The sequence below is a fragment of the Dermacentor variabilis genome, chromosome 7, assembly GCF_050947875.1.
Source record: "Dermacentor variabilis isolate Ectoservices chromosome 7, ASM5094787v1, whole genome shotgun sequence".
NCBI lineage: Eukaryota > Metazoa > Arthropoda > Arachnida > Ixodida > Ixodidae > Dermacentor > Dermacentor variabilis.
Window position 1 is genome coordinate 22,307,769 of NC_134574.1, and position 27,891 is coordinate 22,335,659.

General features: G+C 43.7%; 1 protein-coding gene across 1 annotated transcript in view; it reads left to right on the plus strand.

Annotated features, from left to right (window-relative positions):
- Positions 1-27,891, plus strand: part of LOC142588567 (1-phosphatidylinositol 4,5-bisphosphate phosphodiesterase beta-4-like) — a 208,676-nt gene that overhangs the window by 15,522 nt on the left and 165,263 nt on the right. The window lies entirely within an intron of this gene.

The window sequence follows — 27,891 nt, forward strand, 5'->3', positions numbered from 1 at the left end:
ATAATGCCCATCTTTTCTTGCGTGTATATGTGTGTGGTAAATTCCAAGCCTCTTGCCTTCGCTGCACAAGTAGTCACCAACTTTTGAAGGTAACTTCAACTATCCATTAGAACAGTCCCATTGGTGAACACAAGGCTTGGTTGGCAATGTGTCAATTTTCCCTATTTGTTGACTTGGCAAATTAATTCATGGTTTGAAGAGTTATACACCTGTGACACAGGTGCATTCAATTGCGATCAAGCTGTTGGGGTTGAGCTGAGTCCACATCGAGTGTTCCTTCACTCATGACTTTGCTCCATCTGGAATCACAAGTTGTGCATTGGCCACTAAAGATTGATTGTAGGCTGACGTCTGCACTGTGATTTTTACTGCATATTAGAAAAATTTCTAAGTGCTTTGGATCACATATCAAAAGTTGGTGCACTACAGCTCACCCAACTTGATCCAAGTTTTTGTACTGGGTAGCAGCAATCAATGTTGATTGAAGTTAGAATATTTCATCTCTATTGGGCTCCATAGCAAGCAGAAGTGTCTGTGCAACATTGATATTAGACCTAGAAATTTAAATCGGTCAACAGATAAACCCTATTAATTTAACATCCTATATAATTACCTACCGTCCCTGGCAAAATCATGGAACATATCATATACTTGCATATCACAAAATTCTCGAACTCAATCTGCTCTTTTCGCCCTTCTCGACATGGGTTTTACAAAGGGAATTCTTGCGAAAGGCAGTTGGCCATCTTCCCTCATGACCTGCATCTTAACCTTGACAGTAACCGTCAGACTGATGCTGCATTCCTCGTTTTCGCAAAAGCATTTGACACGATTCCTCATAAGCGTTTGCTTTTAAAGTTGTCTCAATTCAACTTGCACAAACAGGTAGCAAACTGGAGCATTCTTCACTAACTGTTATTAGTTTGTCTTCGTTAATAACCATTATTCTAATAGGCTCCCCATAAAGTCAGGCATCCTGCAGAGGGGCCTCCTAGGACTGCTACTTTAAAAAAAACTATATCGGTGATCAACCAGTGCAGATGATTGTGTAATCTACTGCACAGTTGCCAACAGATTTGACCACACACACATCCAGAACAACCTTAACAATGTACAAGAAAGATGTAATTGCCATCTAATTAACTTGAATCCTAATCAATGTAAACTTGTTTCCTTCTCTTTCTGCCATAACCCCCTCAGTTTTACCTATTCAATTGCTAACTTTCCAATACAATCAGTCCAATCATTCAAATATCTCAATGTCGCTCTGTCTTCTAATCCGTCCTGGTGCTCGCACACTACTAAGGTTATTTTAGCTGCTAATAAATCACCGAGATTTCTTAGGCACCATCTACGTCATACTCCGCAACATGTAAAACCGTTGCCATACAAATCATATCATCATCATCATGATGATCATCGCCATCAGCCTGGTTACACCCACTGCAGGGCAAAGGCCTCTCCCATACTTCTCCAACTCCAAACTAGGAATAGGCGAGAATCAGATGTACGCGTTAAGAGACAAAGCCGGCAATATCACTCCTAATAAGGATAAGATAGGTCAAGTGGCTGAGGTGTTCTATAAAGATTTATACAGTATCGGTAGCACCCACGAAGATAATGGTAGAGGGAATAGGCTAGAGGAATTTGACATCGCACAAGTAACGCCGGAAGAAGTAAAGAAAGCCTAGGGGAGCTATGCAAAGAGGGAAGGCAGCGGGGGAGGATCAGGTTACAGCAGATTTGTTGAAGGATGGTGGGCAGATTGTTCTAGAAAAACTGGCCACCCTTTATACGCAATGCCTCATGACCTCGAGCGTACCGGAATCTTGAAAGAACGCCAACATAATCTTAATCCATAAGAAAGGGGACGCCAAAGTCTTGAAAAATTATAGACCGATCAGCTTACTGTCCGTTGCCTACAAAGTATTTAGTAAGGTAATTGCAAATAGAATCAGGAACACCTTAGACTTCTGTCAACCAAAGGACCAGGCAGGATTTTGTAAAGGCTACTCAACAATAGACTATATCCACATTATAAATCAGGTGATAGAGAAATATAACCAACCCTTATATATAGCTTTCATTGGTTACGAGAAAGCGTTTGATTCAGTCAAAACCTCAGCAGTCATGGAGGCATTACGGAATCAGGGTGTAGACGAGCCATATGTAAAAATACTGAAAGATATCTATTGCGGCTCCACAGCCACTGTAGTCCTCCATAAAGGAAGCAACAAAATCCCAATAAAGATAGGCGTCAGACAGGAAGATACAATCTCTCCAATGCTATTCACAGCCTGTTGACAGGAGGTATTCAGAGACCTGGATTGGTAAGAATTGGGGATAAGAGTTAATGGAGAATACCTTAGTAACTTGCGATTCGCTGGTGATATTGCCTTGCTTAGTAACTCAGGGGACCAATTGCAATGCATGCTCACTGACCTGGAGAGGCAAAGCAGAAGAGTGGGTCTAAACATTAATCTGCAGAAAACTAAAGTAATGTTTAACAGTCTCGAATACAGCAAGCTCTCCCATTAATTCAACAAACATGTCAATTCACCAAGCACCAGGAGTCTTGATGTCGATGTTTATGTCCCCTACAACCGAAAATGAAATAATTTCTGTATTCAGAAATCTTAAAAACAGTAGGGCTTTAGATATTAACGGTTTTCAAATAAAACCTCTAAAGTATGTAATTGATTTGTTAGCCGCAATATTACCATACATATTCAACCTTTGTCTCAGTAGTGGAGTATTTCCTAAGCAGATGCAGATAGCAAAAGTTATCGTGATACACAAAAGAGGCGATACCTCTGAATTGTCAAATTATAGGCCAATTTCTATTCTACCGGTAATTTCTAAAGGCATAGAGAAAATTATTCACACGAGAATAACTAATTTTTTATATAAGCATTCCGTTTTGTCGAATGATCAGTTCGGATTCAGACCAAGAAGATCCACTGAGTTGGCACTGCTTAAGCAAAAGGAACTCATCATAAATGCATTTGAAGACAACCTCCTTGTCCTCGGGATTTATATGGACTTTTCCAAAGCCTTTGATTTAATCAATCGTGACTTGTTAGTAAATAAACTAAACCACTATGGTATAAGAGGGATTCCTAATTCCTTTATACGGTCATACCTTCAACATCGTAAACAAATTGTAGCACACAATGATGCTCTGTCTGATAGCCAATACATAAAATCGGGCGTGCCGCAAGGCAGCATCTTAGGCCCTTTGTTGTTTTTAGTTTACTTAAATGATATATTTTACACTAAACTACTGGTGAACCTTACTGCCTACGCTGATGATCTTACGGTTCTCATTACGGGTAGTAGAGAAAATGACATCCTCTAGAGGTAATGAGTTTTTGCAATACATGTGTCAGTGGTCGCAGGAAAATTACCTAAAGGTGAACACAAGCAAAACTAAATTTGCCATAGTATTTCGAGCAAAAAACAAAGTTTTAAAAGATATTATGCTTAGGTTTGGGAACAACTGTATTGAAATCGTGCGTACTATCAAATGTCTGGGAGTAACCTTCTCGGAATCGCTTAATTGGGACGCCCAAATTAATAACATACGATCAAAAATGAACAAAATGAATGGGGTGCTATGTCGTCAACGGTATGTGCTATCAACAAGAATTAAACTATTAATCTACAACGCTTTCTTAGTTCCAGTACTTAACTATTGCCGCACTGTCTGGGACACAAGTACGAAGCATAATTTATCCAAGATTATTGTTACTCAGAAACGTGCGATAAGATTAATTGCTAACATACCATGGTATGCCCACACAGAAAGCTATTATTCCGAGCATAACATCATTCAAGTGCCTAATCTTTATGCCTTCAGATTAATTCTTATGTACAAGAATGCTATTAGAACAAACAACGCAGATATGTTGACAGTATTCAACCTTCAAAGCCATGTGCCCATGTACAATGTACGCCGTTGCACCGCTTGGTCTACACCGTTTTGTCGGACTGTGTGCCGATTTCAATCAAGCGCCTATAAACTTCCCTGTTACCTTAACACACTTGAACGTAATAACATCTCACTGGAAGAAATATCGAAAAATAAGTTAGTGTTTTGCCGCTCCTGCACTAATGTATGGTGTTTCATTCTGTTTTTGTATGTTGCGCTATTGTTTCTTACATCACACAATGTTAACAAATGCACTAAGGCTGTTGTCAATTTTGTACGTAAATTTTCTTACTGATCCCTACTGTATTCTTGCCCTTGTACGTTCACAAATTTCGCAATGTATTCCAATGTTTCTAGTATTTCTCTGCGTTTGTCATGACTAAGCTGTTTCCTCGTCATACTGTCATGTGGGGCGTAATGGGGCTTTTTCAAGCCGCTGCATGCGGCTTTTGCCCTTACGTCCACTCTCATTCTGTATTCTGTGGAAAGAGAGAAATAAAGATTATTATTATATTATTATCTATATTATATATAATATATAAACATAGAAAGAGAACAGCAGTTTACGATAGGTAGCGAGGCACTGGAAGTTGTAAGGGAATACGTCTACTTAGGGCAGGTAGTGACCGCGGATCCGGATCATGGGACTGAAATAATCAGAAGAGTAAGAATGGGCGGGGGTGCGTTTGGCAGGCATTCTCAGATCATGAACAGCAGATTGCCACTATCCCTCAAGAGAAAGGTGTATAATAGCTGTGTCTTACTAGTACTCACCTACGGGGCAGCAACCTGGAGGCTTACGAAATGGGTTCTACTTAAATTGAGGACGACACAACGAGCTATGGAAAGACGAATGGTGGGTGCAACGTTAAAGGGATAAGAAGAGAGCAGATTGGGTGAGGGAACAAACGCGAGTTAACAACATCTTAGTTAAAATCAAGAAAAAGAAATGGGTATGGCCAGGGCATGTAATGAGGCGGGAAGATAACCGGTGGTCATTAAGGGTTGCGGACTGGATTCCAAGGGAAGGGAAGCGTAGCAGGGGGCGGCAGAAAGTTAGGTGGACGGATGAGCTTAAGAAGTTTTCAGGCCACAATTAGCACATGACCGGGACAAATCATTTTCGAGATCAAAACTTGAGTATGCATCTCCAATCTGGAACCAGCATCAAACTTATATCATAGATACACTCATGCTACTAGGTTTATTCCTTCTTCATATTCATGTGATATCAGCATTTCATCATTGAAAGCAAAATCTGGTTTGTCAACACTTGCTTTCCATTGACAGGTTGCCACCCTCTCTCTCTTCCATTTATTTTTTTGCACAGTTCCCTTAATTGCCCACTGTACATCACACGCCCCCTTCATGCACATCTCGCCGCACCAGTCATCATCCCCTTCTGGTTGCATGCGCACGTGCCCAGACCACTACATTTCAAGCATAAATTTTTCATTCAAGCAGCAGGAGACTGGAACAGCTTTCCACACGCCATCACAGCCATCGCAAGCCCATCTGCCTTTGCCGAAGCTGTTGTCATCCTCACCCATACTTCAAAATGAACTCCCGTTTCTAGTATTTATTTTGTGATCCACCACTTATGTAATGCCACTTCCAATAGGGTTTTTAAGGAAATAAAGTAAAGTGAAGGAAACATGGATGTAATACGATTGAAGAGGACAATACAAATGCCTTGTTCTTGTCGTGTCAGGGTCTTGTGACTATCTTTTCAAACCATGAATTCTTACCAGTTTGCTTTTCTTTCTGTTGTCCAAACAAATTAGTGCCTGGCTGGCTGATTTGATCTTTGGGTTTATCATAAATAGCAATGGTCATTGTGGCCACCCTTGTGAAGTCCCATTTTTATTTTTACATTAGTTACAATCTTCACTCCTATTCATGAAACTTCCACAGTGTTGTCCCCTTAGACTTCTTGTAAGCACAGTTGGACTACTACTATTCCAAAATGTGCCACAGCAGGCCAAACACTGATATATTCTTTGAGGCTTCCTTTACATGCTGTTGATCATCAAAGGACTGCTGCCTATGTATCCATATATTGCATCTTGATTCTTTAGGCTATTGTGACAGACATTCAGTATTCTCTGTAGGTGCAATAGTTATGGTTAAAATATGATGGTGTACCTAGTATTATTTAGCTTTGTTTATTTTTGTTATATTTCTAACCCTTCACGGAAAGCCTTTCTTTTTAAACATTTGCCTATACTAGAGCGGCAAGTATCGGATTCTTGTGTGATAGCTTGTATTTTACTTCTTCATTTATTATTATACGATTGTTTTTGCATATGTTCAACATCATCTTTTCTATAACACCTTCGTATCCATCTGATTTCTCATTGTTCACGTTCATGTCACCTAAAATGAGTTTCTACTTAGCCTCTTATTGGTTTAGGGCCTTCATTTTGTCAAGTACGTTCTTTATTTCGAGAAATCCTCGGTGCAGGTACACAAACGCAGTCTGCGATCCGTCCCTCCCCGACGCATGCGGCTTCGTTGTCACGCGCTCCCCGCATGCCGACCACGCACACACCGTTGCCTACTGTCCCGTGCCTGCTCATCATCATCATCATCAGCCTATGTTATGGCCACTGCAAGACGAAAGCCTCTCCCCGCAATCTCCAGTTACCACGGTCCTGTGCCAGCCGATTCCAACTAGCACCCGCAAATTTCCTGATTTCGTCGCACCACCTAGTCCTCTGTTGTCCTCTACAGTGCTTCCCTTCTTTTGGTACCCATTGTGTCAGCCTAACGGTCCAACGGTTATCTAATGTGCGCATTACATGACCTGCCCAGCGCCATTTTTTTCTCTTAATGTCTATTAGAATATCGTCTGCACTTATTAGCTCTCTGATTCAAACCGCTCTCTTTCTGTCTCTTAAAGTTATGCCTAGTATTCTTCATTCCATCGCTCTTTGCACAGTCCTCAATTTGTTCTCAAGTTTCTTTGTCAGTCTCCAAGTCTCTGCCTCATATGTCAGCACCGGTAAAATGCACTGATTGTATACCTTCCTTTTCAATGATAACGGTAAGCTTCCAGTCAGGAGCTCACAATATCTGCCTTATGCGATCCAACCCATTTTTATTCTTCTGTGAATTTCCTTCTCATGGTCAGGGTTCCTTGTGATTAGTTGACCTAGGTGAACATACTTCTTCGCAGACTCTAGAGGCTGACTGGTGATCCTGAATTCTTGTTCCCTTGCCTGGTCGTTCATAACTATCTTTGTCTTCTGCATATTAATCTTCAGCCCCACTCTTACACTCTTTCTGTTAAGGTCCTCAATCATTTGTTGTAACTCGTCTGCAGTGTTGCTGAACAGAACGACGTCATCGGCAAACCGCAGGTTGCTGAGATATTCGCCATCGATCCTTACTCCCAAACCTTCCCAGTTTAATAGCTTGAATATTTCTTCCAAGCACGCAGTGAATAGCATTGGAGAGACTGTGTCTCCTTGTCTGACTCCTTTCTTTATGGGTATCTTCCTACTTTTCTTGTGTAGAATTAAGGTGGCTGTGGAATCTCTGTAGATATTTTCCAAGGTATTTACGTAAACGGTCTGTACTCCTTCATTACGCAATGCCTCTATGACTGCTGGTGCCTCTACTGAATCAACTGCTTTTTCACTATCTATGAAAGCCATATAAAGAGGCTTATTGTACTCTGCTGATTTCTCGATAACCTGATTAATGACATGGATGTGATCCATTGTAGAGAATCCTTTCCTGAAGCCCGCCTGTTCCCTTGATTGACTAAAGTCCAACGTTGCCCTTATCCTGTTGGAGATTATTTTGGTAAATATTTTATATAATACTGGGAATAAGCTAATAGGCCTATAATTTTTCAGTTCTTTAATGTCTCCCTTTTTGTGTATTAGTATAATGTTTGCATTCTTCCAGTTTTCCGGGACCCTTGCAGTTGATAGACATTTCATATAAAGAGCCGCCAGTTTTTCAAGCATTATGTCTCCTCCATGTTTGATTAAATAGACTGTTATTCCACCTTCTCCAGCTGCTTTTCCCCGTTTCATATCTTGCAAGGCCCTTCTGACCTCATCTCTAGTTATAGGAGGAGTTTCTGTAACCTGTTCATTGTCGTTTCGAGTGGAGTTCTCCCTAGTCCTTTGGGTACTGTACAGGTCAGTATAGAATTCTTCCGCTTCATTTATTATACCTTCGAGATTGCTGATGTTATTACCCTGCTTATCTTTCAGTGCATACATCTTGGTTTGTCCTATGCCAAGTATCCTTCTTACCGATTTCAGGCTACGACCATTTTTTACAGCTTCCTCAGTCTTTCTCACATTATAATTTCAAATATCACTCATTTTCGCCTTGTTGATCAGTTTTGACAGTTACGCAAATTCTATCTGATCTCTTAAATGGGACACTTTCATTCTTTCTCGTTTCTTTATTAGGTCCTTTGTTATTTGGGAGAGCTTGCCTACTGGTTGCCTTGGTGCCTTGCCTCCCACTTCATTTGCTGCCTCTGAAGCCAGCCTCATTACGGTTTCATTCATTAGCTCTATGTCATCATCATCTTTCTGTTCTAAGGCTGCAAATTTATTTGCAAGTACCAGCCTAAATTTGTCTGCTTTTACCCTTACTGCCTCTAAGTTGACCTCTTTCTTCTTGACCAATTTACTCTTTCTCTCTTCAAATTGAGGTGAATCTTAGCCTTCACTAACCTATGATCACTGCACTTTACCCTACCTATCACTTCTACATCCTGCACTAAGCTGGGATCGGCACAAAGTATGAAATCAATTTCATTCCTTGTTTCACCATTAGGGCTTTTCCATTAGGACTTTCTGTGGCTACGCTTCCTAAAAAAGGTGTTCATTATACTCAGCTTACTCCTTTCTGCGAATTCTACCAGCACCTCTTCTCTAGCATTTCTAGAATCGACGCCGTGGTTGCCAATTGCCTGTTCACCGGCCTGCTTTTTCCCCACTTATGCATTGAAGTCACCCATTACTACTGTATATCGAGTTTGCACTTTTCTCATTGCTAATTCAACATCTTCATAAAACTGCTCTACTTCCTCATCATCGTAGCTGGATGTTGGAGCATAGGCTTGTGCTACCTTTAATCTAAACTTCTTATTAAGTTTGATTACGACGATGGCTACTGTCTCATTAATGCTGTAGAATTCGTCAATGTTGCCCGCCATGTCCTTATGGATTAAAAATCCTACTCCGCATTGCTTCTTATCTGGCAGACCTCTATAGCAGAGGACATGGCTGTTATTCAGCAGCGTATAAGCCTCACCAGTTATTCTAACCTCACTAAGGCCGATGATATCCCAAACAATGTCTGATAGTTCCACGAACAGTACTGCTAAGCTAGCCTCACTCAACAGAGTTCGGCAAGTCAAGGTTGACAGGGTCAGTTTCCAATGGCGGCCTGTCCGGACCCAGAGATTCTAGCACCTTCTGCTGCGTTACAGGTCTGACCGCCGCCTTGGACAGGTGCTCCGCAGCCGCTGGGGACTGAGGGCCGTGAGTTAATTGTAGATATCATTGGGTAGGTTGTGGCCAAATGCTGCACCAGGGAGGCCAATTCCTGTTCTGGTGAAGGAGTGTCTTTGTTCAAGCTTAGTGGGCCTTCCTAATTTGGTTGTACCTTGATTAGTATAGCCCCACTCGCTCTCGGCATCTTTCGGTGGTGTCATAGCCTTTCCTTGGGTAGTTTTTACTCATCTTGTCTACTCCTCACTTTCTAACCGTGTGATGCTATGCAAAAGCTTTGCCAGTTCCTGTAGTTTCACTTCCACCACACTACCTGCAGCTAAACTCCTCCACACTATCATCCCCTGTTCTCTACTCTCTTTTACTCCAAAATCTGTGCCAAACTGTCTACAGCTTAGTCACCAACCTTAAGCAGCATTTGGCTGTACTTTGAAGGAAAGCGTTCATCATCTCTTTCATGCCTTACTATTAGTGCCTTTTAGACCCAGTTACTTTTATCTGAAATCCTTAATTACAAACAAAATGTCGAAAAGAAAACCTGTGGTAGTATGTGTAGACAAAAGAAGGAAGCTGAGCATTTTCGGCTGAGCATCTTCATTGTGATTGCATTTTTTTTTTCAGTGAAAGGTTGACAGGAAAGTAATAATGCAGCAAAGGGCAGTGAAAGGAAAAGGCTGCACCCACAGGCAAAATCTGAATAACTAGAAGCTTTAGGCAATTACAGTTTGCAATGGACTAAAGCGCTGAATGGCTGCTTGACTTTTGGTTCTTTCTGGTAATTGTGATTTCTAGGTTTAATGTGACCTTTAAGTTTTTGCCACACTGCACTACATTTAGTCTAGGGTAAAGCAATATTCTTTGAAAGCAAGCTACGCTAGCCACGTTGCTGTGGGATGCACACAGCTGTCTCTGTCAAATTGACGAGATAACTGGCTCTGCCATAGCCCGGCTTCAAATTTCACATGTGTGCAGCTGCTGCACTGGATAGTTTCTTCATTTGCCAAAAATAACACTCCATCCAGAGATTTTACTTACATCTACTGTCATCTGCACATGTGCAAAGCCCAGACTGTCAGATTGCACTCACACCTGTATAAATATCCCAAGCAGCTGCTGTCAGTATCGTGGATGCACTACAGATACCATTGCATACATAGCAGTACACTTTGGCTGGGACCTGCCACAATGGGCTAGTTGCTATGTCGTTCTGGCGAGCACAAGGTCATGGGTTCGATTCCCGACCGTCCAATGAGGGAGGAATGCAAAAATGTTTGTGTGCCGTTCTTTGCGGGCACATTAAAAAAAACTCCAAGCGGTCATAATTGAGTTTTGGGGTATTAACCCCTTCCCCTTTTTTTATGGACTCTTATTATTTAGCAAATTTGAGGTGGCATAATGCAGTGAACTGAGTTGTGGCCCAGGAATCTCTATCAGGTGATAAAATTTCCATTGTATAATTGTTGTTATGGCATATTGGCTTCATGGAAGTGTGTAGCCAAGAACTTAAAACGCTAGAAATTGTGCTGCCATAATGGGTAGGATATGTAAACTTAGCGCATCTTTGAGGGCAGGTGTAAAGGCATCTTCACTTAGAGCATTCTATCATCTGTCCATGCTTTGCTGCTAGATTGTCGTAGTACTTGAGATATCTGTTACTACAAAGCACTTGCAGCAGTCTCCCTTTAACCATATGTATATGTAGTCTGTAAAAAATGTTGCATTGAATAATGGGAAGGTGACTAAGCATAAACATTTTCCAACAAGAGTTCCTATGTAGTGCCTAGTTCTTTTGCACTAACTTTGCTGTTGTGTTTGCATTCCAGCTTATACACTGGAAAGAATGGCAAGCTCAAAGATGTGCATTAGTCGCTCATCGGCAAGTATTAGCTCATTAAGTTCGAGAGTGTTGGAGAGCTGTCCAGAGCATTTGATCGATGTTGCTGCATTCGCAAAATACTTGTAAGTCTTCAAACATCATGTTAAGGTCACTACTGAAGGAATTCAAATCTATTGGGCAACTTTTTTTTTATCTAGATGCAGAAAATAATTGCAAATTTGGCCCTGAAAAGTGACTAAGAAATAAGAAAGGCTTTACCATACTGAGCTAATTATTTAGTGTTATAATATCTCAGAAAGGAGATTTCGTTCATGCTGAACTCTCACTTGGCAGCATTGATGACATGTCAAAATCAGTCAATTTTACTGCGAGCAGACTCTTGGTAAGCTGAAGAAAAGACACAAAGGAAAGATGGGTCTGAAGTTTCTACTCTGGCTTCTCATGATGTTGCAAGATTAGGGCAGCACCTGCTCAGTAGTACTTGTTAAAAAGCTGCCAATATACTAGAGCAACACTGCATTCTTAAAGAAACAAAGGCTCAACCAAGTGAGCTTGGAAAACTTTTTTCACACAAAAAGACAGCTCGAACATGTCAAAATACTTTCAAATCGGTGATGTCATATCAATGCTCTAGGGTTGCCGTTTGGGTGTTAAAGAAAGGGAAACATAGCTCTTCGTGTTCTGACACATATTTTCATAGTCGTAAGAACTCTACTACATGCTTCTACATAAAAGTGTCACATTTAGCAAGTAAGGTTGGAAAGCATTTATGAATATTTTAATTTGATAGTACTAAAGCTTGTCTCGAAATGCCGAACCTGGAGTCATTGACATTATCACTAAATTGTGACACAGAACAAGATTTGCTGATGTGTAGCTATAAGGCTGGATATGATGACGTTGCTCGTGGAGAAAGATGAGCTAAAGTGCTGCACATGTTTTTTCTGGCTGCACTCATGTTTGGCACTCTAGCAATCGTAGGAATAAAATGAGCCATTGGATGTATGGACGGACGGACAGACGGACGGATGGGTAGATGGATGAGTGGGTGGGTGTCAACCGTTTGACAAGTACGTAATGATGTACACAATATTTGCAGTGAAATACAATGGCAGACTGCAGCTGTCTCATGAAAATAAAGTGAACAGTAAAAATACAACATAATGCCATCTTTTGGTTTCTGAAAGGCACAATGAGCACTTAACGCACGAACCAATACAAAAATACCACATATGCGTAACAGCTAAGCATAAACATACTAAAAGATAAATAAAATGAGACATTAAAAGCAACGCTTGCAAAGGAACACTTCTCACAGTGCAGTGTTAGTTGCATTCTCTCCAGTAAAATAAAACACAAATGGCACATTATCAGACTTGATTCTCATTAACAAAAACAAAATTCACATATGGAAACATCTGAGCACTATTTGACTAGCCTTGTATTCAGCAAAAGAAAAATATAAACAACTTCATCATCATCATCATCAGCCTGGTTACGCCCACTGCAGGGCAAAGGCCTCTCCCATACTTCAACAACCCCGGTCATGTACTAATTGTGGCCATGTTTTCCCTGCAAACTTCTTAATCTCATCCGCCCGCCTAACTTTCTGCCGCCCCCTGCTACGGTTCCCTTCCCTTGGAATCCAGTCCATAACCCTTAATGACCATCGGTTATCTTCCCTCCTCATTACATGTCCTGCCCAGGCCCATTTCTTTTTCTTGATTTCAACTTAACGTCATTAACTTGCGTTTGTTCCCTCACCCAATCTGCTCTTTTGTTATCCCTTAACGTTACACACCATTCTTCTTTCCATAGCTCGTTGCGTCATCCTCAATTTAGGTAGAACCCTTTTCGTAAGCTTCCAGGTTTCTTCCCCGTAGGTGAGTACTGGTAAGACACAGCTATTATACACTTTTCTCTTCAGGGATAATGGCAACCTGCTGTTCAGGATCTGAGAATGCCTGCCAAACGCACCCCAGCCCATTCTTATTCTTCTGACTATTTTCGTCTCATTATCCGGATCCGCCGTCACTACCTGCCCTAAGTAGATCCGGATCCGCCGTCACTACCTGCCCCTTACCACTTCCAGTGCCCCGCTGCCTATTGTAAATTGCTGTTCTCATCCGAGACTGTTAAACATTACTTTAGTTTCCTGCAGATTAATTTTTAGACCCACTCTTCTGCTTTGCCTCTTCAGGTCATTGAGCATGCATTGCAATTGTTCCCCTGAGTTACTAAGCAAGGCAATACCATCAGCGAATCGCAAGTTACTAATTCTTTCCAGTCCAGGTCTCTGAATACCTCCTGTAAACGCTGAGAAACAACTTAGCCGAAAAAAAAAAAAAAAACACTCTTAAAACCACCAAAACGCTAGCGCAATGATAAATTTTGTAAGAGAAGCAGGCAACGCCCTGTAGCAAAAGGGTGCCAAATTAGCTTCTCCATCAAGGAGGAAAATTCGGAACACAGCGGCTGCATAAAAAAATTGTTTTAACATATTGTTCTCACTCGAAGAGGAAGTCATTTTCTTCGAATAAGTAAACATGCAGTATAAGTACAAAAATGGTATGCTCTATAAATAATTCGAGTAGAATAACTATACCATATTTCCATGTGAGTGAGACGACAGCCAATTCGTATGTATATTCATGGATCATAAGGAACGTCAATGTAGTTGCAGTTAGTGGTTACCTAGTACCACAGCACAGTTGGCATGCACTAGTCAACCAAATGCAGTGGTACCAGGCCACACCATGCTGCTGAGAGTGCTGAGCCACTTGTAGCAGTATCAAATCAGCCCTTGCCTTTTAAACTGTCTCACTGCTTTCCGTACACTCGGCCTGACATCACGTAACAGGATTCTATATTTGTCACATTTTTGAAAACATGCAGCAGTACTAAAAATGCAATCAGGTGCCACAACAGGCCAAACCATTGATTCAGCTGATGCTGGAGACTAGCTGCTACATCTACATCTTTGTAGCGTTATCTGGTTGGTGTTCATACAGTGGGCTCAACAGAGCACCAGTGGTTAATTGCATTGGCCCCCCACAGCAGTACTACCAAGGAAACATGTTGCAGTGAGTGCTCATCTTAAGGTTGCCACTTCAAAGGGAACATTATTTTTGGGTTCTGAAGATAGTGAGGTTTAGCCTTGTAGTCATTACCGTGACTACAAGTTAGACCACTACCAGTTTCAAAAGAGGAAGAAAATTTGTCAGCACTCCTAAAGGCACATAGTACAATGCCATGTGGGGCTGGAGTGCGAACCATGCTTGGAAGATCACTCTCTTGCTGGCTGGCTTGAGCATCCTAAACCTGAAAAAGAGGAAAGAATCTTTACAACTAAGCAAACACATCACTTATTACTTACTTCCGCATTCAGATGTTCACCCTTGCTTGAAGCCCATGCTTGACTGTCACTATAACAAGAGGTGCGAACGTGCCCAAGACGCTCACTGTCTCTCCTTGGGCGCGTTCGCACCGAGCTTTATCTCGACCAAATCAAGCATGGGCTTCAAGTTAAGGCACGTTTCTGAATGCGTGGGTAAGATGTACAAGGTCGCTTAAGACGCCGAAAGTAACCGGTTTTCAGCTTCTCTAAATACAGTGATTTGGTTAAAATCCCAGAGTATAAATCCACACCTATAGCATCTATATCATAGGGGCAGATCTAAGGCATCTGCTTAGGTAGTGCCACTGACAGTAAGATTTGTCTTTGCAAGCAGTAGAGCACAGCAAAGCTTTATATAATATGCAAAAAGATCGACTGTTCAAGAACATGTGAAAGTACATGGCTTGTGCCTACAAATGGTACAAACACGTAATACTGCACGCTGTACACAGGAGCTATGTAAACATACAGAGGACAGAGGAGCAACAAAGCATGCAAAATATCACGTAGCTCTACAGACAGCCCTTACAAAAGACCTCCATCGGCAGACAGAACAAAAGAAATGCATGAACGGTGACTACCTCACAACATCGAGCACCACTATCGAAAATGTGTGCCAGAACCACTGAAACCATTGTGCCGTTGTGCACAAAACCTGTGGACCATGGGAAGCACGTACAGTATAAGAAACACCAGGACGATTATGAGAAGATGAACTGAAACATGGGACAAAGGGAGACAAACAAGAACATCACTTCTCTATTGCCATTTCTTTCCGGTTGCAGTTCAGCTGTTCAAACGAGTCTTAGCTATGTACCAATTGGCTGTTTAAAACTATTCTGAGAAGAAACACCACCGACATGCCTTGAAGGGTACTGCCAAAACCGTTGGGCGTTTGCGTTGTGCATCAGCTCTTCCGGCCCATGCTAAGCAATCATTACCAGCATAAAAGGGAAAAAAGTGCAAAACAAACCGACATACCTTGAAAACCTGCTGCGACCGTACACCACTGCAGACATGGCTGGGAATAAGAAATGAAGTGTCACAGCATCTGCACCGCAACCTAAAAGTGGTTCGTTGTGAGAACAGAAAGGTTGGCGCTATCAGAGTCCTTCCATGTTTTTCTGGTCACAAAACTCCGCTGTCATGCCATGGGAGAAATTCATATGCTGCCCAAAGCTGCCGCGACGCAGCGCCACTGTACCACAGAGGGTGTCGTTTGCGTACCGAAATGCTTGCGCAGTGCGAGGCGAGTTGAGTGATTGGGTGCGTTCTGTGCATGTGCTGCGCTATTTTTCGAGTGCTGGGCTGTTTAGTTGAAGTGGCGGGGCGGGACAACGATGCCGAACACGTGTTGCGTGCCGGGGTGCCGTTCCGGCTACAAGGGCACGACTGAAAAATTGTCGTTGTTCTGTTTACCTATTGACAAGGAGCAGTGCGAGAAATGGAAGCGGACCATACCGCGGCAGGAAAGTTGCGGTTTTAACTTCGAATCGATGTGTACGCACATTGTTAAGAACGGCCAGCTGCAGTGCAAGTTTGCCAGCCAGTTACGCCAGCGGTGGTAACCTCATCTTGGAATGCCGCTGCCAACCTCTAGCCTCGTCGCCGTTGCGAGTGAAGGAGTTCGACGAAGCAGGCTTTGTGCTGAAACCGCCAACCTCTAGCCTCATAGCCGTTGCGAATGAAGGAGTTCTACGAAGCCCCTCTGACGTCGGCTCCGGACCTTTACACCTGTGTGTCTGTGCGGCACGTGTATGACAGCCCTCATCCTCCAAAAGGGCGGGTCATCTTGAATGACGTCGAACTATGACATAAAGCAGAGAGCTTATAAGCAGCGTTTAGCGGGCACGCCACCGCATCGCAACTCGTCATGCAGACACCCTTTGTTCATCTGCTGCAGGCAATTTTGATATGGGGCCCCACCACTTCACGCTCCAACGCCGAAAACTCGGGCCTTTTTGGGCCGCACGATGTCAACGAAATCGCTTGGCTGCCAGCTGGCGACGACTACATCGACAACGACCACATCGACCTGCATCCGCTGCTTCCAGCGGTGGACCAGTCTGTCATCTGGCAACCTGGCACAAGCGCGGGAATCCGGCACCTACATAAGTTGCTGTACCACTGGAGTCATTTGGGGCACGCCACCGCATCGCAACTCGTCATGCAGACGCCCTTTTTTCATCTGCTGCAGGTTAGTTATCTTCCCTATGCCACGTACTGTCGCTCTAGCAACCCATTTTTGCTAGCGGTGTCGTGCCCCGAAGACGCCATCGAGTGTTGCCAAAGGATGCTGTGTATCGCTTGCTTCTACTGGCTCAACGCCCACCTTATTTCTCTTCTCCTTGTTTTATCTGGTGATGTTGAACTAAACCCAGGCCCGAACGGAAACGATGCTCCGCCCTCTTTGGAAACAATTTACCAAGCCATATCTCGTATTGAATCCGCTCAGAGCACCGTACTTGCCGAGCTTGCCTTGATCCGGTCTGCACAAACGAACATTGAAGACTCGGTGCATCGTCTTTCAGCGCGCGTCGAAATACTCGAAAAAACTATCGAAACATACCCAGAAAAAGCAGCTGTGTTCGTAACAAACACCGACTTGGCCCAGCTTGCTTCAGACGTTAAAGCACTGACAAACAAGTGCGACGACGCTGAAAACCGCTTGCGACGCACAAACATATTGTTCCTCGGACTTCAGGACGAGCTCGGCGAAAGCTGGGACCAGTCTGAGGCCTATATTACTTCCTTCTGTTCCGAACACCTAGGTATTTCAATTGGTAGCCAAGATATTGAACGTGCACACCGCCTAGGTCGTTTCCAATTAGGTAAAAACCGCCCAATAATAGTTAAGCTTGCACACTTCAAAGATAAATCAAGAATTCTTGTTGCAGGACAGAAACTTAGAGAAACCCCATTCTCAGTTCGTGAGGATTACTCGGCTAAAGTTCGGCTAGCCCGGAAAAAGCTTTTTTCTTATGGCCAACAAACTAACGCTTCATTTAAGATCCGCTTTGATAAGTTGGTTATTGGCAGAAAACTTTTCACTTACAACGCCGAAACAGATGCTGTTGTAGAACTTCAATCATAGTGATTAACGCGGGTGCCATGCGACACTTCCCTGCCGCAGGTCCTGCTGTCAGAATGCCTGCGCACAGCTAAAGCTAACAAAATTTCTGTCCTACTGACAAATATAAGAAGCTACCTGCCGAAAAAAGAAACAGTTGAGGCCGTCCTCGAAGACCATAGAACTGACATCGCTTTATTTACTGAATCTTGGCTAACACCTGATATTAACTATTCAGAATTGCTCCACAGCAACCGGTCCTTTCATATCTACAGGCGAGATCGAGTAGATCGCCAGGGAGGCGGCATTCTTGCTCTTGTGAATTCAACTTATTCATCCACATTACTCGAGATAAGCAGCCATAGCGAAATAATGTGTCTGAAAATTTGCCTTCCCTCTTGTACCAATATACTAATTGTATGTTATCGAGCACCTGACACGGATCATTCTTTTATTACGGACCTTCACTCTGTAGTTCACGACTTGCAATCCCGATTTCCTCACGCCAATCTAATACTTTGTGGTGATTTTAACTACCCGGACATCGACTGGGAGGCTCTTATTGCGTCATCTTGCCAATCTAAAGATTTCCTTGAAATGGTCCTCACTTCAAACCTTTCCCAAGCAGTAAACAAGCCAACATGAGGCTGAAATATTCTCGACTTCATTCTTGTTTCCAGTCCTGAGCTAATCCAATCCTTTTCATGTTGCAGTGGGCTGAGTGACCGCAATCTCTTGTTCTTTAACCTGATGATTGAAGTCTCCCCCCGTCAACGGTCCATCAAATACATTCGTGATTACTGTAAGGCTGACTTCGTGAGCATAAACTCCGACCTCGAACACTTTTTCACCACCTTTCAAGCGTCCGTGGCTACCAGATCCGTGAACGAAAATTGGTGTCTTTTTAAGCACAAAATCTTATCGCTCATAGACGCCTACGTCCCACTCATCTGCATTGGCGGGGATTCCACAAAGCCATGGTATTCTAACTCGCTGCGTAAGCTATCACGAAAAAAGAAGCGCCTCTTCCGTAATGCCAATAACTCCGGATCACCTGTAAAATGGGTAAAATACTTCGGCATCCTTCGCGAATACACTAGACTATTGCGGTCATCCAAAAGAAAATTCTACAGTCACAATCTTCTAGAAATATTGTGTGTTAACCCCAAGAAATTTTGGAATTTGCTACAGCCCAACAAAAACAGCTCCTATAACATATCTTTAAAAAGACAAGACGGCACAGACGTTCCGCTTTGCGAGCGATCAGACGCGATGAATTCCTACTTCACCTCAGTTTTCACCCACGAGCCAGCGGATAAGAGCATTATTTTACCGAGCCTAAATTTTATTCCAATGCCACCCGTAACCATCACATCTGAGGGAATTTCAAAGCTCATTGATTACCTCAAGCCGTCCACTTCACCTGGACCTGATAACATTCCTGCTAAAATACTTATAGGCACGAAACATCTCACAAGCCAAATCCTGCAACTTATCTTCACCCAGTCCCTCAATACCAATCAAATTCTGGATGACTGGAAATCAAGCAAGGTTGTGCCAATTTTTAAGAGCGGCGACCTTGCTGACCCCTCTAATTATCGTCCCATTTCACTAACATGCATCTCGTGTAAGCTCTTCGAACATATACTCTACTCCCATATTGCTAATCACCTCGATCACAATTCTTTCTTCTTTCCCAAGCAGCATGGTTTCAGGGCAGGCTTCTCGTGCGAAACCCAACTTTTCGAATTTACAACCGATCTTCACCTCAATTTAGATTCTTCATTTCAAACAGACGTCATCTACTTCGATTTTTCAAAAGCATTTGACCGCATTCCTCACCAACGTCTATTGTGTAAACTTGCATGCTTATCACTCGACCCTCTTATCTTATCCTGGATTCGCTGCTTTTTAACCGCTCACAGTTCACAGTCATCGCCAGCCATGCGTCTAAAACTACTGACGTTATCTCTGGAGTTCCCCAGGGTTCCGTCCTTGCTCCGCTTCTCTTCCTAATTTTCATCAACGACCTGCCATCTGGGATTTCATCATCCGTCCCTCTTTTTGCGGACGATTGCGTCATTTATCGCCGCATCTCCAATAATACCGATCAGGAATCATTACAAGACGACCTAAACAAAATCTAGAAATGGTGTTCTGACTGGCTTATGCAGCTTAATATTTCAAAACGTAAATGCATGCACATTTCACGTAAACTTTCCACTACCCTTTTCTCGTACTCGCTGAACTCCACGGCGCTATCAGTAACAAACTCATACAGGTACCTAGGAGTCGAAATAACTAACAAGCTAACTTGGGTGGACCATATCACGAAACTCTGTGCTAACACTTCCAGAACACTTGGTTTCATCCGAAGATCTCTGGCTATGTCCCCTCCATCCATCAGGCAACTAGCATACGAAACATATGTCCGCTCTAAAATGGAGTATGCCTCAGCCATATGGAACCCTCACCAGGTTTACTTGATTCAGTCGCTCGAAGCCATTCAGAACCGGGCAGCCCGCTTCATAACTTCCCAGTACTCACCTTGGCACAGCGTTACTGACATGAAATTGACTCTCGGACTCGAACCCCTAGCACTCTGCCGGAAACTGGCAATACTCTATCTTTTTCATAAATTATACTTTAACTTTCCTGCACTGCGCGAGAACTTATTACATGTTCCGATACGCTCATCTCACCGTTTGTTTAACTCCCTTAGTATACAGCGTTTGCATGGTTCTTCCAACGCCTTCAACAAATCCTTCCTCCCCATTGCCATAAAAGAATAGAACAATCTTCCCGAAGCCGTGGTTTTAGAGTCAAATCCCCCCAAATTTAGACAGTTACTATCAGACCATTTCAACCCAAAATAGCCACTTTTCCTCACGTTTCCTCTCCCAGCAATCCGTCTTGCTTGTGTCGTCGCCTATTTTTCCTTTCCTTCTTTTTTGCCACTTATGTTTAGCATGTTTCACATTTACGTGTACACTTTTCTTTTCATTTATTGCTACTCAATTTGAGATATTTTCATTGTTCTGTTTATACCTGATGTTTTCTACAGTTTATTATTTATTTTTCTGTTGCCTTTGTGTTTTTTTCTTTTGAGCTGATGTATGGCACTTTCACATCGCTGTTTCCCCCCCCCCCCCCTTATGTAATGACCCCGAAGGGACCCTTAAGGGTATAATAAATGATGATGATGATGATGTTTGTCGGCTGCTAGTGTGTGCTCGTTGTCAGGCTCCAAATGTACTCGTGAGCTGTGCTCGTAAGCTGTTTGCTGTATCTTAGTCTTGCGGGCTCCATATGGGAGTCACGCTAGACTGTCGTTATATGTCTTGTCTAAAATGTAAATAATGTAAATAAATCCTGTTCACCTAGCTCCTGCCAAGGTCCTCCCTACAGCTACTACTGCCAAATCTTACAACTGAATGGTAGCGGTGAGATCGGCCTACGGCTCCTACATCAACCTACGGCTCCTAGATCGGCCTACGACTCGGAGACAGCAACGGCAGCTGACGGATGTTGGCACATGGTGACCGACCGGTATCCTGATCAAGTTGGAGGCGACGTGAGATTGACCACCTCTTGCAACTGACTGGGTACGGCGGAGAAGGACTGGTGGTATGGTGCTGCTTCAGTGGGTGAGCGTTTGGTTTTGGCTGTAAGATTTACCAGGCTTCAATTTCTTTGTGTTTTTGATTTGATTCGCTGGGATCTCTTACTTGTATTTTGATTTGCGTAGGTATCCCAACAAGTATTGTGTGACAGCAGAGCCAAAGCTTAAAGTAGCGACCATGGTCCTAATGTGTTTGACGAGAGCTGACCTGTTGTGGTTGTGTGAGGAGATAGAGGTAAACGTAGAGGAGGACTTGACGGAATCAGAAATTCGTAAGACAATTCTAGAAAGTAACAATGATCCGAAATTCATAGAACAAATGAGTAAACGAATTCTAAACAAAAAACGGGAACAGGAAACAATTAGGCAAGAACAGGATGTACTTAGGCAAAAACAGGAAAAAGCTAGGCAGAAACTGAAAGGGGTTTCGCAGGAAGAAGGCCTAACAGAAGTAACGAGGCAGTACGTTGCTGCATTGAACAATGAGATTCAAGGTTTTGAGCAGTTAATCGAGCAAAGTCAACAGCGGCGTGAGAAATCTGTAGGCTGGATGCAGCTAAAGTGGGAGGAAGTAGATAGCAGATTTTGCTCAAAAGCCGAGAGAAGTAGCAGCACCTGCGAGATTAGCAGCACGTTCATATGTGAACTCGAAATGCTAGCAGCTATAACAGTGCCTTAGTGGCAGCAGAGGCCGTTAAAGGCCAGAGTGAGAGCGACGAGGTGCTGTGCCAACAGAGGACTGTAGAGACAGCTAGGCCAGCTGCGAACAAATTGGCACAGTTGCCGCGCGTGTGCGTCGCATCTCATGGTAGCGAGGTCATTAGCGAGGTACAGAATGCTGCGGACTTGACAGACGCGAGCACCCATGTCGAGTCAGATCTGCGTGCCGAAGTGAAATGCGAGCTGGACGATGCAGTTGAGGCTTATTCTCAGGATTGCGAGCTCCGTAGCTCAAGGGAAGACAACTGCATTGTTCAGGGATCGGTGCGGCTCTCCGCCAGTCTAGTTAGCCAAGAGAGGGGTGATCTAGTTAATCACTCAGACTGTGCGGGTAAGAGACCGATCCGGGCCGGTGAGATGTGTAACGGCCAGCACGAGGCGCGAGATGACGGCATAAAAGAGAGTTCGAGGAGAAAGCGCCGCAGAAAGAAGCGCCGAAAAGATCAGAATGCGGTGGCTAATGTAGCGAAGCCAAAGACGGCGACAGGCGCGAAAAGGCAGGGTGCGGAGAAAAGAAAGGTGCGGTCGTCACTGACGACGTGTGCGCATCAAGCACGTTCGAGCCACCGGTCAAAAGGAGACCGAGAAGCATGTTCTGCACGGACGTGGAAAAAGGGCACGGGGCAGTTAAATTCCTCGTCGTTCCGTCGTTCTTTTCGAAGCTCAGCGTGTAGTACAAAGAAGCGCAAGGCGGCAAGACGAGACCAGGTGGGGAGTAGCGACGCGGTCAATCGAGGTCGTGATGAAAACGGGGCGCCAGGACGGAAATTGGCAGGGGACTGTAACGTCTTGGGGGAGCTGATAGTGAGTCAGCCCTTTTGTTGTTCCTCGGTAGCCAAATAGCTTTCAAACTGCGACCACCTCGAGTACGGCTCAAAAGTATGAGTCAAATGGCTTCCCGTTTCAAATGCTTGAAACGGGAGGCCAAGGGAGCTTCCGTAGAAGTGAAAGGTGTCTTTATTTTTTGAGCATTGGATAATTTTCGCGATTTGAGACTAAGAATTTCTTTCAATATGTAAGGTATGAGCTTTGCCTTTTCGTTTGAGAAGCTCCGAGATTGGAAAGATGAGTTTTATGTAAACATGTAGTATCACGAGGTGTTCATTAATAAGTAGGCAGGCTTTTTTTGTGTGTGTGTGTGAGTAACCTGAATGTCAAGGTTATCGGTGAGAGGCCTATTGTAGCGCGCATGTGTTTTAGTTAACCTTATATTTTTATGTTTTTTTTTATTTTCTAAGGTTAAGCGCGTAGATCTTCAGTTAGTGCATCATTTGCAATGAGAAGAGTTTGTAGTTCCATTCGCGTGAGTCCTGTGTGGACGGAAGGAAGCAGATTGATGACTGGGTTGCTCGTATGTGTTAAGGGCAGCCATATTCTGACTACTTTAGTAAGCGTGCGTAGAACGAGTTATTGGCAGACGCATTTTTTAAGGGTTCTGTGGTGTGCGTGAGTTACGCAAGGTAGTTGTTCGCTTAAGGAACGTGTCCTGTGTGGACTAAAGGAACAAATGTGAGTAAGCATAATGAAACGTTTGTGTAAGACGCAAGTACGCATTCGGAATAGGGACCACAAAGTTAGCGCGTTTGTGATGACATACCTGTGGAGTTGGCCAGACGGTTCGGTGGCAACAGTACATGAGATAAGTACGCCACTGTGATAGGGTAAGAACAGGCTGTTCGTGAAGTTAGGCTGCTTACGTTATGTTCGGGTATTGGTGGTTAAGAGCCTTCAGTTTGATTCTGCGTAAACCTTTACTCTTGTGCAGCACGACAGTCAGATCTGGTTAAACTTGGGGGGAACGTCAATGCTCGCTTTGGCGGCACAAAATTTTGGGGCAAAATTTGGGGTTCCCAGTTGAGTGACTTGCATTGAAATTTTGATAGGAAGCCTGGCAGGTTGACAGCTAATTCCGGGCGTTTGAACGCTGAGCGGTATTGTGTTGCCAGGTCGACTCTTCTGTGCCAGTTGTTGTGAGATGGTTGAAGGCATTCCAAGTACGCAGGGGTTGCAGAGAGCAAAGCCAACGTCTTGCTCGCCAGCCATTCTCTTCCTGCCCAGCGGTTGCCAGCACTGGACAGTCCAGATTTTCCGGGCCATGGAGGCGCTGTTAAGAACGGCCAGCTGCAGTGCAAGTTTGCCAGCCAGTTACGCCAGCGGTGGTAACCTCATCTTGGAATGCCGCCGCCAACCTCTAGCCTCGTCGCCGTTGCGAGTGAAGGAGTTCGACGAAGCGGGCTTTGTGCTGAAACCGCCAACCTCTAGCCTCGTCGCCATTGCGAATGAAGGAGTTCTACGAAGCCCCTCTGACATCGGCTCTGGACCTTTACACCTGTGTGTGCATGTGGCACGTGTGTGACAGCCCTCATCCTCCAAAAGGGCGGGTCATCTTGAATGACGTCGAACTATTGACGTCGAGCAGAGAGCTTATAAGCAGCGTTTGTCGGCTGCTAGTGTGTTGCGTGCTAGTGTGTTGCGTGCTCGTTGCGTGCTCGATGTCATGCTCGTCGTCGGGAGCTGAGTGCTCGTTGTCAGGCTCAAAATGTACTCGTGAGCTGTGTGCTCGTAAGCTGTTTGCTGTATGTTAGTCTTGCGGGCTCCATATGGGAGTCACGCTAGATTGTCGTTATATGTCTTGTCTAAGATGTAAATAATGTAAGTAAATCCTGTCCGCCTAAGTCCCGACGAAGAGTCAAGATGCTCCCTACAGCTACGACCGCCAACTCTGACAGTGTGTGCATTCTGTATTTATTGCCATTTGTTTGCTGGTGTTTGTTTCCTGCCCCCCCCCCCCCCCCCCCCCGATGCATATGTCTCGTTTGATATTCTTTCTTTATGCTTGTTATATCAGTGTCATGCTTTTAACAAACTTCTTGCATTGTGAATGGTGGACCATTCGTGACTGGACGCCTCTTTGTGCTGTGTGTATTTCGCTGCGCTTATTTTACATGATAAATAAATGATCGTGCTTGTATGTTGTTTTTGCACCAACACGTTTTATTTCTTAATCGAGGTATAAAGTTTTTTTTTTTTTCATTTTTCTACCATGATAAGAATATCAGGACCGGTGATTACAACATTTTAACATCTTATAAGTAGTTGCGCAGTAAGAACCAAAATACCTAGACTCGTCGTTTCTGCGTCGAAACCACGAGCAGCGTGAATAAGTGCTTGGCTTACTGATGCTTCTAAACGGCTGCTTGCTAAGGCAATTGCCTAATTACAATACAGCTAGTTACAACTGTGCAGGTCCTAACACTTCACGTTCGCCTTAATCCGTTGCTAAAATCCGCATCGAAGACACTTAGTTGCGAAGTTTGTCTTGCATTAATCCTACCTAAATCTCATTCAGAAATGGCATCACTTTGCAGAGAAATCTTAAGCGCACGGAGCAGCTCAATTTCCTTTTCTTTGTCATTAAGTATTCTACGGTAGCAGCCCTTTGCAATAAAAATTTCATTCTTTTGATTTCCTGATAAGATACTGCCCGCAGTTTAGCAGAAAGTGAACAGCTGTGCTGGGCGAGCAATTTGGCACTATGCGCAACGGAGAGTTGGCACTTAATTACAACAGAGTCCTTCTTACGGGTAAGCAGGGGTGCCATAGCTCATATGTTTGCATCTGGTGATAAGTGGGACCACTGGTGCTTTGTTGCGAATGCGCGGTGTTTAATTTCAGGCAAATATTAAAAAGCGGAGCCCACCGAAGAGTTGAGGCGAGCGGCGATGATGAAAAAATCTGGACCGAGACCGCCCGGTCGTGTACAGCGGACGCATTTCGATGGGGGCCGAATGCAAAACACTCGTCTATTTAAATTTAGGTGCATTCTAAAGGCTTCCAGGTGGGCAGAATTAATCCTGAGTCCCCCACTAAGGCGTGCCTCATAATCGTATTGCGGTTTTGGCTCTTAAAATCCCAGAATTTTTTTTTTTTTTGGACTGAGACCACCGAAAGCTCCATGTTATGAGCGGCTTTCTTTTTTTCGTCCTGGGCGCTCGTATCATGGCAGAAGACACGCTCAGGCAGTTATTTATGCATGTTGAATGTTACAAATAGTTACGCGAAAGCAAAGCGACGGTTGTGGAAGTTGAGGAAGCTAGAATACCGAGGCTGCTGCATACACAACCACAGCGGTAGCGGCGTTCGCATGCCCTCTCATGCATGGTTGCGCCTCTAGCGGTGGGCGCTGGCTCTATATGAAACTGAGGCAGCAGTTTCGTGACCAGAAAAAAAATGGAAGGACTTTGGCGCTATCTTGTTATCTTCTGCATCCCTTCAGGGAGCACAGCAGAGAGCAACACGGCTCAGCGATAGAGAAAGCTCAGCGCCAGCACATGGCCAGCACTAGAACACAAGCTCACACATGCCCGCATATCCTTGCTTGCTGCGCCATTGCAATGGCTGCACTTATGGGGAGGTGTGACAGGCACGCGACTGTGAGAATAATTGATAATTGGACAATAATGCTGCGAAAATCTCTTTAAATCATTTGACTTTTCTGACGTCCTTAAACACCATTTTTAATTTAGTTCAAAATTTGTGTGTGTTTCCGGCTCCTTGCTTTCGAGCATGCTTTCGACGCACATGGCCTCCGAGATACAGTGTCAAGTGTCGGAGGCCACACAATCACTTCCACACAGGAAGTTTGCCACAGTTTAAGAAAGTTTGGTGGTGCTCAACAAAAGTGGAGTGCTTCGATATAATTTTCATGCAGTTTTTTTCTACTATATATATCAGTTCATTCCCAAACATACTCTACCTTGATTTTTCAATTACTTTTCCAAAGTCGGAAATAAAGAAGTTATTAATTGCAAAAAAAAAAATGAGACATCTATGGACATCCATTACATGATCACTGATGATACTGGGCGATTGTCGCACCAAACTACAGGCTCCAAACTGTGCAGCATCTTCGACGCCAAAATCACAGAAGCGCGCGTAGACAATGCGAAAGCTTTGGGGAGCCTACAATGCACGTCTAAAGTACAAGCTTTATGGATGTTCCATGGACATCCAAAATTTTGTCTGCTGTACGTCTGATGAACGAACTAAATGGATGTTCATTGGACATCCAAAACTTTGATGCCATTGTACGTCCCTTAGATGTATGTGCATGCAAAAGATGTCCATAGGACATCCCATTTTTTGCTGGACGTTTGGAGCAATCCGGTACATCTGTTGGATGTTTATGGCTATCTGGGTACTACTTTTTTTAATCACATCCGTTCCCCTTGAAATAGACTTCTTTAGGCGTTCAGTCACAATGGCCACTGCCACGCTAGGATAACCTTCTTCTAATAGGCGCCGGACCTGTTCATTAAAACTCATTATATGCATGCACGATCTGGTGAGAGAAGACTTAAGGCACGACATGGCAATTCCATTTTTTACTATTTGGAATGCTTGGATTGAAAGTTTAACAATGGCTTCAAAGATCTAGGGGAGTACTGCCAATACATGTGATTTTGTTCGAAGACCAAGAAAATGTCTAGAAACAGTATCACGGGTCTCCGAGGAAATTCCTTGGTAAACTTTAATCCTCCTCCATTAAGTTTAAATTGCTCACTTATTGAGATAGCAGTGGCATCAAATTCGTCCCTATTGCTGAAAATCAGGTAATCATCAGCGTAACGAAAAATCTTAATAACACAATCACCTAAGGCCTTCTCTAAGCAGCTGTCAATCTTGCTCAGGTAAAGGTATTGCTCAGGTAAAGTTAGTGTTGCTCTTTAGTCGCCTTTAAGGCAATGAAGTGATGATGTGATAAAGTGAGGTGGCACATGAGCTCCTGCATGTGATCAAGCAATGGTATAGGATAACCTGTGGGATTG